Source organism: Ovis canadensis, chromosome 15 (genome assembly GCF_042477335.2).
Source record: "Ovis canadensis isolate MfBH-ARS-UI-01 breed Bighorn chromosome 15, ARS-UI_OviCan_v2, whole genome shotgun sequence".
Taxonomy (NCBI): Eukaryota; Metazoa; Chordata; class Mammalia; order Artiodactyla; family Bovidae; genus Ovis; species Ovis canadensis.
In genome coordinates this window covers 52,455,556-52,469,656 of record NC_091259.1, presented here as the reverse complement: position 1 = coordinate 52,469,656, position 14,101 = coordinate 52,455,556, and positions in this window count along the sequence as shown.

Sequence of the window (14,101 nt, the reverse complement as noted above, 5' to 3'; positions counted from 1 at the left end):
AATGGTAAATTTTATGTAATGGATATTTTAACACAATATAAAAATTAATAGATTAAAGTTTTTAAATTTTAAAAATAAAAGTATCAAAAAGAGACAAATGGAGAAAGATACCCAGAAAATTTTGATAAAAAACCTAATAATTCAAAGTACAACAAAGAAAATATGTAACTGTTATGAATACTCGTTAGTTCAAAATCACTGTGTGTGGCTTGATTAAAAGTGACAACAATCTGCAGAAACACACAAAGAGGGTTTGCTTTAGATGTTTCTGTCTTAGGTGATCTGAAAACTATGTAAATTAATTTTAGAGTTACAGATTTTTGCTCAGACTCTTCCTAGCCAAATACATTGGGATTTGCCCAGATGAGAAGTTTGGAGGTTCATTTCTCCATGGTGTATCCTTATGACCCTGATGATTTAAGAAAAATCCCATGTTGTAGGAATTTTATACTTTTAATTTTAATGAATCCCTTCTTTCCCTCTTCCTTCCTCTCTTCTTTCTCCCTATTAAATTTTCATCAAATTGTACAATTAATCATTAATTAATAAATAAACACTGGTTGAGCACCTACCAGAGTTCAATAGAAAGCAAACCTCACAGTCTAAAATGGGAAATAGGATTTCACTCCCTAACCCAGTACTTCTAACTCCTACCTCTCATACTGTGCTCTGTTTTTTCATTATCTCCTACTGATATTCTATGTATTTTTTTTTATATATAAACTAACTCTTTCACTAAACATAAACTCCAGGACAAGAAAGATTATGTTTTATATTCACAATGCCTACAACAGTCTTTGACTCATAACAAATACTAAGTCAATTTTTTCTTGAATAAATGGAAAATGCAGACTCTACCTTTAAGAAATGTTATCTTTACATGAAAAGTAAAATCAATATAAATACTATTGGGAAACAAGGGGTTCAGACATTTCATTGAGAGAAAGATTATTTCTAAATGAAGGATGAAGGTGAACTACATCATAAGAAGTAGGGGGTAGAAGGGTAATTAGACTGGAAGGAGAGGGGAGGAAGGCTGGCTTGCTCAAGTCAAAGTGTATTTGATGACAACTTGCACTAGAATGAAGTCCTGCTAGCTTTGTGTGATGTTTTGAAAACCAGTTGTAGGGAACAAGGTATAAAGAAGGTTGAGACATGCTTGCAAACGAGACTCTCAACCAGGGCTGAACATTCTTGCAAACGAGATGTTCTGCCCAGTGTAGGGAACTAGGTTTAAGGAAGGTTGAGAAGTGCTTGCAAACGAGACTCTCAACCAGGGCTGAACATTCTTGCAAACGAGATGTTCAGCTAAGAATCCTGTTTGTTCCCATGGGAAAAGAACATTGCTTGCACACAAAGATGTTTCTCTGATTCCTCAAAAGGAACAGACCCTGGGACAAAACAGATTCTAAGTTGATAAGGAAGTTCCCCCAAACAAAGTCTTAGCTGCAGTAAATAAGTCAAGGTAAAGGTTATCTCGCCCTGCGCCTGCGCACTGTATAGTCTCTAAATCATAGTGCTTGGCAACTTGCCCTATAGGTTGTTGTGCAAGGGATATAAAATAAAGCAGCTGTAAGAAGCAAGTGTTAAAATATAAAGATTTAAACCACTCTGCAGTGTTGGTGTTTCATTCCGTCGCCGGCACCAGTTAACTGGAAGATGAGGAGCCCAAGAAGAAAACTGAAAGATACAACAAGCTGAAGACACTAAATGACGCTGAGTACAGATCATAGCATATTAGCAGCCAGCAGGAGGCAAGTTCACCTATTTCTGAGTTCAGCCACAGTCACATGTCAAAATCAAATATATATATATATATATATATATATATATATATATAAAATTATGACTGATTCGCATTGTTGCATAGCAGAAATCAACACAAAATTGTAAGGCAACCTTCCACCAATTAAAAAAATTAAACTTTAAAAAAATCAGATGTCTGTATTAACCATAATAATTATATTTTGGGTGTCAAAAATCTCCTACATTTACAAATAGACACTACAGGATCACATATTTAAACTCATTTCTAATGGGGAGAAAGAACAATAACTATTCAGCTATAAATTTTATAAGTAAATAGATTTTTTAAATTAAAAAGTTTACAGAATCATATAAACAAAGTAGAAAACCTTCAAAGGACTGATTAAAAGTGTATATAAACAAAATGTTCATGGTGGAAAGAGCAACAGACCATGGCCAATCTATCTTTTCTATATAACTTAGAAAACCCTAACACTGTCTTGATAACTCTCTGACATGGAATACTTAGGTAGCACACTCCTCTCTGGATCTCAGCCTTCCAGTTGAAAAGGGGTGGGTTGGACTTATTTACCAAGTTCCTTGCAGTGACAGTCTTTAAAATTTGATTACTACTGCATGCAAAATCAGAGAAGGCAATGGCACCCCACTCCAGTACTCCTGCCTGGAAAATCCCATGGACGGAGGAGCCTGGAAGGCTGCAGTCCATGGGATCACTGAGGGTCAGACACGACTGAGCCACTTCACTTTCACTTTTCACTTTCACGCATTGGAGAAGGAAATGGCAACCCACTCCAGTGTTCTTGCCTGGAGAATAGGGACAGGGGAGCCTGGTGAGCCGCCATCTATGGGGGTCACACAGAGTCGGACATGACTGAAGTGACTTAGCAGCAGCAGCATGCAAAATACTTTACCTCTAATTATTGCTCAGAAATTTTCTCTGAAAAGAAAAAAAAAATTGATGAGCATCAACATCAACTGACTTAAATATATAATCTGTGTCTGGTGATTCCTAAACACTGAGACAATACTTCAACAGTATCTCCAACTATCAGCGGAAGATGAACTGCAAACGGAAAACCCACCAACAAGCACACACCTGAACCTTCACTTTCTTACGTATTGAATCTGTCAGTTTAAGGTTTATAGTGCTTTGTCAGAAGTTTCACCTCTAGCCAAAAGCCACCTTCTCATAAACACAACTCAATGATTCAGTGCACTGTTTCTAGAACATTATAATATTGAATCACATGCCACAGAGAACCCATCCTTGGAGAATTCGGAATCACTTTATACATGCTTTCTTATATTTGCACAATAACTACAGAGGCTTGAACTTGGGCCCTCAGGTGAGAAAACTCAAGAGGATTAACCTAGAGCACCACTCCCTCATATTCCTACAGGGAATAAATACCTCCTCACACAAGAGACTCCGTGGTGGCTCAGCGGTTAAAGCATCTGCCTGCAATGTGGGAGACCTGGGCTCGATCCCTGGGTCGGAAAGATCCCCTGGAGAAAGAAATGGCAACCCACTCCAGTACTCTTGCCTGGAGAATCCCATGGGCAGAGGAGCCAGGTGGGCTACAGTCAACGGGGTTGCAAAGAGTCGGACATGACTGAGCGACTTCACTTTCACACAAGAGACTCGATGTCACCATGACATCTCTCGATAGAAGTAGAAACCATGACTTAACATAGGTTGTAAATGGGAAAGGAAGAGAGCAATGGGGAAAAGGTGTGAGCAAGGGCAGATGAGCAAGAGGGGGAGGAATGACTGGATGGAATGTATAATTTATGCAGGGGTGGGAAACCAGTTAAGGCAGATAGATGGATATCTCATTGTAAAAAGCCTGGATATCCTCCCATCCTCCCAATAAACAACTCTTGATCATTTGTACAGGAAATATGTGAAAGTGAAAGTGATGTTGCTCAGTCAAGTCCAACTCTTTGCAACCCCATGGACTGCAGCCCAGCAGGCTCTTCCATCCATGGGATTCTCCAGGCAAGAATACTGGAGTGGGTTGCCACTGCCTTCAAGCCACTGAAAATTTTTGAGAAAAATGTCATTGCATATGATTTCAGATAGAACTTTTAAACTGAGAATCAAAATATCTGTACTTGCTAGTATATTTTGAGCAAATATTTTAACTTCCCTGATTATATTACCTTCTCTGTAAAATCATAAATTATTGATCTCATTGGGTATTTGTGAAAATCAAGGGGCTCAAAGATAAGTGTAAACTCTCTTGTACAATTAAAAAGGTCATTGGCCCAAAAGTATGAAGAGATGAATGAATCTACAGGCTGGACTTTGTCCAGAACTGGACAATGAGGCTGGAATGCGGGTTCCATTTGTCTACTTTTATTTCTTCCTTCCTGGTGTAGACTGTTTCATTTTTAAGGAAGTTCAGCCTTCCTGGCAGCAATGAGGTTGCCAACAACACTTAGGGATTCATTCTATCTAATCTGTGTCCAGTGGGAAATGTACCACTTATCCTGAGTAAAGGGGATTTTCATCACAAAATCCAATACAAACCCCTCCTATATCATTCACCATGGTGGGATAACACCCCTTGCATATACCAATCACATGCACCAGATGTGGGGAAGCCTGTTTGTGTACTTTTGATGATTCATACCCCAGCAATCCCATCACAGGGTCCTTATAAATGCTGAAATGTCATATTTCCCTGGTGGCTCAGATGGTAATGCGTCTGTATTCAATGTGGGAGACCCGGGTTCAATCCCTGAGTTGGGAAGATCCCCTGGAGTGGCAACCCACTCCAGTACTCTTGCCTGGAAAATTCCATGGACTGAGAAGCCTGGTAGGCTATAGTCCATGAGGTCGCAAAGAGTCAGACATGACTGAGAGACTTCACTTTCACTTTTCACCCCAGCAATCCCATCACAGGGTCCTTATGAATGCTGAAATGTCCTATTTCTTGATGTAGTTGATGGATGGTAACAGATGTGCAGTTTTGAGATTTCATCAAGATGTAAGGCTACGAGTTATACCCTTTGCTAGGTGTACATGCCATTTCCTGGAGAAGAGGCGGCAAGAATACACATTAAGAAAAACTATCCAGGAGATCTTCCAAACCCAGGGGTTGAACCCAGGTCTCCTGCATTGCAGGCAGACACTTTACTGTCTGAGCCACCAGGGAAGATATACAAAAAAATATCTTAATGACCCATATAACCACAATGGTGTGATCACTCACCTAGAGCCAGACATCCTGGAATGGGAAGTCGAGTGGGCCTTAGGAAGTATCACTACAAGCAAAGCTAGTGGAGGTGATAGTATTTCAGCTGAGTTATTTCAAATCCTAAAAGCTGATGCTGTGAAAGTGCTGCAGTCAACATGCCAGCAAATTTGGAAAATTCAGCAGTGGCCACAGGACTGGAAAAAGTCAGTTTTCACTCTTATCCCATAGATGGGCAATGCCAAAGAATGTTCCAGCTATCACACAATTGCACTCATTTTACACGTTAGCAAAGTAATGCTCAAAATTCTCCAAGCCAAGCTTCAACAATACATAAATCAAGAACTTCCACATGTTCAAGCTGGATTTAGAAAAGGCAGAAGAATCAGAGATCAAATCAGAGATCCAACACCCATTGGATCATAGAAAAAGCAAGAGAATTCCAAAAGAACATCTACTTATCCTTCACTGACTACACTAAAGCCTTTGACTGTGTGGATCACAACAAACTGTGGAAAACTCTTCAAGAGATGGGAATTCCAGACCACCTTACCTGCTTCCTACAAATCTGTATGCCCATCAAGAAGCAACAGAACCAGTCCATGGAACAATGGGCTGGTTCAAAACTGGGAAAGGTGTACATCAAAGCTGTATATTGTCACTTTGCTTATTTAACTTATATGCAGAGTACATCATGAGAAATGCTGGGCTGGATAAATCACAAGCTGGAATCAAGACTTCCAGGAGAAATATCAGTAACCTCAGATATGCAGATGACACCACCCTTATGGCAGAAAGCAGAGAGGAACTAAAGAGTCTATTGATGAAGGTGAAAAGGAGAGGGAAAAGCTGGCTTAAAACTCAGCATTCAAAAAATTAAGATCATGGCATCCAGTCCCATCATTTCATTGCAAATAGAAGAGGAAACAATGGAAACAGTGACAGACTTTATTTTCATGGGCTCAGAAATCACTGCAGATGGTGACTGCATCCATGAAACTAAAAGACGCTTGCTCCTTGGAAGGACAGCTGTGACAAACCTAGATAGCATATTAAAAAGCAGAGACATTATTTCGCTAACAAAAGTCCGTATAGTCAAAGCTATGGTCTTTCCAATAGTCATGTATGGATGTGAGAGTTGGACCATCAAGAAGGCTGAGCACTAAAGAATTGATGTCTTTGAATTGTGATGTTGGAGAAGACTCTTGAGAGTCTATTGGACTGCAAGATCAAACCAGTTAATCTTAAAGGAAATCAATCCTGAATATTCACTGGAGAGACTGATGCTGAAGCTAAAGACCCAATAATTTGGCCACCTGATGCAAAGCGCTGACTCACTGGAAAAGACCTTAATGTTGGTAAAGATTGAAGGCAGGAGAAGAAGGGGACAACAGAGGATGAGATGCTTGGATGGCATCACTGACTCAATGGACATGAGTTTGAGCAAGCTCCAGAGATGGTGAAGGACAGGGAAGTCTGGGGTGCTGCAGTCCATGGTATCACAGAGTTGGACACAACTGAGCAACTGAACAATGACAACTGTACTGGTTTAAGGTCTACAGCTTAATGCTTTCATACATGTATATATTGCAAAACAGTTACCACTGAAAGTTTGGTTGATCACCTCACAGAGTTACAAATTTTTTTTCCTTATAAAATGTCGTCTCTTAGTGACTTACAATATACAATACAATATTATTAACTGCAGTCACCATACTGTATGTTACTTCCCCAGACTTTATTTGCCTCATAACTGGACGTTTGTACTTTTTCACAGCCTTCACCCATTTATCTCCCTCCCCATCACTCAACTCTGCCAATCATTATCTGTCCTCTGTTTCTTTTTTCGGTTATTTTAGGTTCCACATAGAATTGAAATCATACAGTATTTGTCTTTATCTGTCTGACTTATTTCACTCAGGATAATGCCCTTGAGGTCCATCCATGTTGTCACAAATGACAGGATTTCCTTCTTTTTATGGCTAAACAATGTTCCAGTATATATGTACATACGTATGTGATATGTATATTACCAAATTCAGACTTAAATTGAAGAAAGTAGGGAAAACCGCTAGACCATTCAGGTATGACCTAAATAAAATCCCTTATCATTATACAGTGAAAGTGAGAAATAGATTTAAGGGACTAGATCTGATAGATAGAGTGCCTGGTGAACTATGGAATGAGGTTCATGACATTGTACAGGAGACAGGGATCAAGATCATCCCTATGGAAAAGAAATGCAAAAAAGAAAAATGGCTCTCTGGGGAGGCCTTACAAATAGCTGTGAAAAGAAGAGAGGTGAAAAGCAAAGGAGAAAAGGAAAGATATAAGCATCTGAATGCAGAGTTCCAGAGAATAGCAAGAAGAGATAAGAAAGCCTTCTTCAGTGATCAATGCAAAGAAATAGAGGAAAAGAACAGAATGGGAAAGACTAGAGATCTCTTCAAGAAAATTAGAGATACCAAGGGAACATTTCATGCAAAGATGGGCTCGATAAAGGACAGAAACAGTATGGACCTAACAGAAGCAGAAGCAGTAGCAAGAATACACAGAACTGTACAAAAAAGATCTTCATAACCTGGATAATCACGATGGTGTGATCACTCATCTAGAGCCAGACATCCTGGAATGTGAAGTCAAGTGGGCCTTAGAAAGCATCACTACGAACAAAGCTAGTGGAGGTGATAGAATTCCAGTGGAGCTATTTCAAATCCTGAAAGATGATGCTGTGAAAGTGCTGCACTCAATATGCCAGCAAATTTGGAAAACTCAGCAGTGGCCACAGGACTGGAAAAGGTCTGTTTTCATTCCAATCCCAAAGAAAGGCAATGCCAAAGAATGTTCAAACTACTGCACAATTGCACTCATCTCACACGCTAGTAAAGTAATGCTCAAAATTCTCCAAGCCAGGCTTCAGCAATACGTGAACCGTGAATTTCCTGATGTTCAAGCTGGTTTTAGAAAAGGCAGAGGAACCAGAGATCAAATTGCCAACATCCGCTGGATCATGGAAAAAGCAAGAGAGTTCCAGAAAAACATTTATTTCTGCTTTATTGACTATGCCAAAGCCTTTGACTGTGTGGATCACAATAAACTGTGGAACATTCTGAAAGAGATGAGAATACCAGACCACCTGACCTGCCTCTTGAGAAACCTGTATGCAGGTCAGGAAGCAACAGTTAGAACTGAACATGGAACAACAGAGTCATTCCAAATAGGAAAAGGAGTACATCAAGGCTGTATATTGTCACCCTGCTTATTTAACTTCTATGCAGAGTACATCATGAGAAATGCTGGACTGGAAGAAACACAAGCTGGAATCAAGATTGCTGGGAGAAATATCAATAACCTCAGATATGCAGATGACACCACCCTTATGGCAGAAAGTGAAGAGGAGCTAAAAAGCCTCTTGATGACAGTGAAAGAGGAGAGTGAAAAAAGTTGGCTTAAAGCTCAACATTCAGAAAACGAAGATCATGGCATCTGGTCCCATCATTTCATGGGAAATAGATGGGGAAACAGTGGCTGACTTTATTTTTTTGGGCTCCAAAATCACTGCAGATGGTGATTGCAGCCATGAAATTAAAAGACACTTACTCCTTGGAAGAAAAGTTATGACCAACCTAGATAGCATATTCAAAAGCAGAGACATTACTTTGCCGACTAAGGTCCATCTAGTCAAGGCTATGGTTTTTCCAGTGGTCATGTATGGATGTGAGAGTTGGACTGTGAAGAAGGCTGAGTGCCGAAGAATTGATGCCTTTGAACTGTGGCGTTGGAGAAGACTCTTGAGAGTCCCTTGGACTGCAAGGAGATCCAACCAGTCCATTCTGAAAGAGATCAGCCCTGAAGGAGATTTCTTTGGAAGGAATGATGCTGAAGCTGAAACTCCAGTACTTTGGCCACCTCATGAGAAGAGTTGACTCATTGGAAAAGACTCTGATGCTGGGAGGGATTGGGGGCAGGAGGAGAAGGGGACGACCCAGGATGAGATGGCTGGATGACATCACTGACTCAGACGTGAGTCTGAGTGAACTCCCGGAGTTGGTGATGGACAGGGAGGCCTGGCGTGCTGCGCTTCATGGGGTCGCAAAGAGTCGGACACGACTGAGTGACTGAACTGAACTGAACTGATGTATATATCTCATTTTTTATAACTTTTGATAGATACACTTAGGTTGTTTCAACATCTTGGCTAATGTAAATAGTGCTGCAGTGATCATAGGGCAGCTATCTCTTTGAGAAAATGATTTTTCTTCCCTTACAATATATACTCATTAGTGGAATTTCTAAGTCATATGTTAATGCTGGGCTTCCCAGGTGGCGCTAGTGGTAAAGAACCCACCTGCCAATGCAAGAGACATAAAGAGATGAGGATTTGATCCTTGGGTCGGGAAGATCCCCTGGAGGAGGGCATGGAAACCCACTCCAGTATTCTTGCCTGTAGAATCCCATGGACAGAGAAGCCTGACAGCTTCAGTCCATAGGGTCGCACAGAGACAGACACAACTGAAGTGACTTAGCATGCATGCACACATTTTAATACTAGGAGCAATTATCTGACATAACTCCACACATAACATGGCTATGTTTTCCATAGCCATGCATCAATTTATATTCCCACCGACAGTGCACAGTTCAGTTCAGTTCAGTCACTCAGTCGTGTCCGACTCTTCGCAACCCCATGAATTGCAGCACAACAGGCCTCCCTGTCCATCACCATCTCCCAGAATTCACTCAGACTCACGTCCATTGAGTCCGTGATGCCATCCAGCCATCTCATCCTGGGTCGTCCCCTTCTCCTCCTGCCCCCAATCCTTCCCAGCATCAGAGTCTTTTCCAATGAGTCAACTCTTCACATGAGGTGGCCAAAGTACTGGAGATTCAGCTTAACATCATTCCTTCCAAAGAAATCCCAGGGTTGATCTCCTTCAGAATGGACTAGTTGGATCTCCTTGCAGTCCAAGGGACTCTCAAGAGTCTTCTCCAACACCACTCCAATCCTCATCAACACTTATCTCTTGCCTTTTTGATAAGAGCCGCTACAACAGGTGTGAAGTGATCTCATGATTTTGATTTGTAGTTCCCTTGTGATTACTGATATTGACTCCCTTTTCATGTACCTGTTGGCTATCTGTATGTCTTTTTTGGAAAATTATCTCTTCAGTTCTTCTGCCCATTTTTTAATCAGATTGATTGTATTTCCCTGTTGAGTTGTGTGAGCTTTTTGTATATTTTACATGTTAACCCTTTTCTAGATGTATGATTTGCAACTATTTTCTCCCATTCTGTAGGCTGCCTATCATTTTGTTGATGGATTCCTTTGCTGTGCAGAAGTTTCTTAGTTTGATATAGTCCTGCTGGCTAAATTTTGCTTTTGTTATTTTTTATTTTGATGTAAAATTCAAGAAATGAATGACAATGGAAATAATGTTAGACCCCTTTAATACTATCCCTGGTGCAAAAAATAAGGACAGTACAACCTCATGGGAGAGTGGTTCAACAAACAGCTACTTTTAAACAGCAATGTTAAGACAAGAAGCAAGCATTAAATGTTCCAAATGTTGCAAGAATAAGAAATTATTCTGGAGAAGATCACATTGTTAATGATGTGACTCAAGGACAATAGAAAATATACCTAGATGGCTATTCATTGATTTTCTCACAATAAAAAACAAAAAACTGTTGTATCTATATAAACAAAGTGTCTGGGGGCAATTTGAACTTAGAAAGGGAAATTAACAAAAGTCTCTAAAAGCAGTGGTCTATAAGTGAAAAAATATATACTAATAGTATTGTGTTCCCTTAGTATCTCTAATTTTCTTGAAGAGATCTCTAGCCTTTCCCATTCTGTTCTTTTCCTCTATTTCTTTGCATTGATCGCTGAAGAAGGCTTTCTTCTCTCTTCTTGCTATTCTCTGGAACTCTGCATTCAGATGCTTATATCTTTCCTTTTCTCCTTTGCTTTTTGCCTCTCTTCCTTTCACAGCTATTTGTAAGGCCTCCCCAGACAGCCATTTTGCTTTTTTGCATTTCTTTTCCATGGGGATAGTCTTGATCCCTGTCTCCTGTACAATGTCACGAACCTCATTCCATAGTTCATCAGGCACTCTATCTATCAGATCTAGACCCTTAAATCTCTCACTTCCACTGTATAATCATAAGGGATTTGATTTAGGTCATACCTGAATGACCTAGTGGTTTTCCCTACATTCTTAAATTTAAGTCTGAATTTGGCAATAAGGAGTTCATGATCTGAGCCACAGTCAGCTCCCAGTCTTGTTTTTGTTGACTGTATAGAGCTTCTCCATCTTTGGCTGCAAAGAATAAAATCAATCTGATTTCAGTGTTGACCATCTGGTGATGTCCATGTGTAGTCTTCTCTTGTGTTGTTGGAAGAGGGTGTTTGCTATGACCAGTGCATTTTCTTGGCAAAACTCTATTAGTCTTTGCCCTGCTTCATTCCGCATTCCAAGGCCAAATTTGCCTGTTACTCCAGGTGTTTCTTGACTTCCTACTTTTGCATTCCAGTCCCCTATAATGAAAAGGACATATTTTTGGGGTGTTAGTTCTAAAAGATCTTGTAGGTCTTCATAAAACCATTCAACTTCAGTTTCTTCAGTGCTACTGGTTGGGGCATAGACTTTGATAACTGTGATATTGAATGGTTTGCTTGGAGACAAACAGATCATTCTGTCGTTTTTGAGATTGCATCCAAGTACTGCATTTCGGACTCTTTTGTGACCATGATAGCTACTCCATTTCTTCTGAGGGATTCCTGCCTGCAGTAGTAGATATAATGGTCATCTGAGTTAAATTCACCCATTCCAGTCCATTTTAGTTTGCTGTTTCCTAGAATGTTGATGTTCACTCTTGCCATCTCCTGTTTGACCACTTCCAATTTGCCTTGATTCATGGACCTGACATTCCAGGTTCCTATGCAATATTGCTCTTTATAGCATCGGATCTTGCTTCTATCACCAGTCACATCCACAACTGGGTATTGTTTTTGCTTTGGTTCCATCCCTTCATTCTTTCTGGAGTTATTTCTCCACTGATCTCCAGTAGCATATTGGGCACCTAATGACCTGGGGAGTTCCTCTTTTGGTATCCTATCATTTTGCCTTTTCCTACTGTTCATGGTGTTCTCAAGGCAAGAATACTGAAGTGGCTTGCCATTCCCTTCTCCAGTGGACCACATTCTGTCAGGCTATTTCTGCTTTATTGAATATGCCAAAGCCTTTGACTGTGTGGATCACAATAAACTGTGGAACATTCTGAAAGAGATGGGAATACCAGACCACCTAACCTGCCTCTTGAGAAATCTGTATACACGTCAGGAAGCAACAGTTAGGACTGGACATGGAACAACAGACTGGTTCCAAATAGGAAAAGGAGTACGTTAAGGCTGTATATTGTCACCCGGCTTGTTTAACTTCTGTGCAGAGTATATCATGAGAAACGCTGGACTGGAAGAAACACAAGCTGGAATCAAGATTGCTGGGAGAAATATCAATAACCTCAGATATGCTGATGACACCACCCTTATGGCAGAAAGTGAAGAGGAGCTAAAAAGCCTCTTGATGACAGTGAAAGAGGAGAGTAAAAAAGTTGGCTTAAAGCTCAACATTCAGAAAACGAAGATCATGGCATCTTGTCCCATCACTTCATGGGAAATAGATGGGGAAACAGTGGAAACAGTGTCAGACTTTATTTTTTTGGGCTCCAAAATCACTGCAGATGGTGATTGCAGCCATGAAATTAAAAGATGCTTACTCCTTGGAAGAAAAGTTGTGACCAACCTAGATAGTATATTCAAAAGCAGAGACATTACTTTGCCGACTAAGGTCCATCCAGTCAAGGCTATGGTTTTTCCAGTGGTCATGTATGGATGTGAGAGTTGGACTGTGAAGAAGGCTGAGCGCCAAAGAATTGATGCCTTTGAACTGTGGTGTTGGAGAAGACTCTTGAAGGTCCCTTGGACTGCAAGGAGATCCAACTAGTCCATCCTGAAGGAGATCAACCGTGGGATTTCTTTGGAAGGAATGATGCTAAAGCTGAAGCTCCAGTACTTTGGCCACCTCATGCAAAGAGTTGACTCATTGGAAAAGACTCTGATGCTGGGAGGGATTGGGGGCAGGAGGAGAAGGGGACGACCCAGGATGAGATGGCTGGATGGCATCATGGACTAGATGGACGTGAGTCTGAGTGAACTCTGGGAGATGGTGATGGACAGGGAGGCCTGGCGTGCTGTGATTCATGGGATTGCAAAGAGTCGGACACAACTGAGCGACTGAACTGAACTGAATAGTATTGTGACACTTCAGGAAGTTTCCATGGAGTTTTCTGGTCCCCAGCCTTGGGTGAATATCTGGAAAAATATCAAAGGAAATCCTGTTTTGAATAATAACCTGAGGAGTTCATGAAGTAGAAACAGTTTGGCTCCCCAAAATAACTGGATTTTGTTTACTCATCCATGAAACAGGTTTTTCACTCTAAACTGAAATCTCCTCTATTTGTTGGTCTCTTGAATCCCTACCCTGTTAGAGCAGCAGAGAGAGCCTTCAGAAGAGTCTGAAAAGTTACAATGATTTTGAAAAGTAATTCCCCAATAGCTATTAAAATTCATAAATACACATACTCTTCATCCCATCAGGCCTAGTCTGAGAAATCTATCATACAGAAACAAAAAGTCAGTACATATGAACAAATGGAAGTAGTTCTTTATTTAAATTGCATCTAAATGACAGTGATCCTGTAACAACCTGGACATTCATGACAAAAGAACAGATAAATAAGTTGCTATATCACAACATCAAAGTTATGCACCTATGTGGCGTTTCCCAGTGGTCCAGTAATTAAGACTCTGCCTCCAACACAAGGGATGCAGGTTCCCATCCCTGGTCAGGGAATTAAGATCCTACATGCCCTGAAGAGCAGCCAATAAAAAAGAACTTACACACCTACAGAAAATGAATGTGAACATACTATCATAACAGAGGGATCCTGATATATTTTTAAACTTGGAAAAATCAACAAATTATATTAGTATCAAGAAATGTAAACTATTTTCACCACTACTAAATTGAAATAATGTTCAGTCTGGCACTGAATCAATATCACCTGCATTC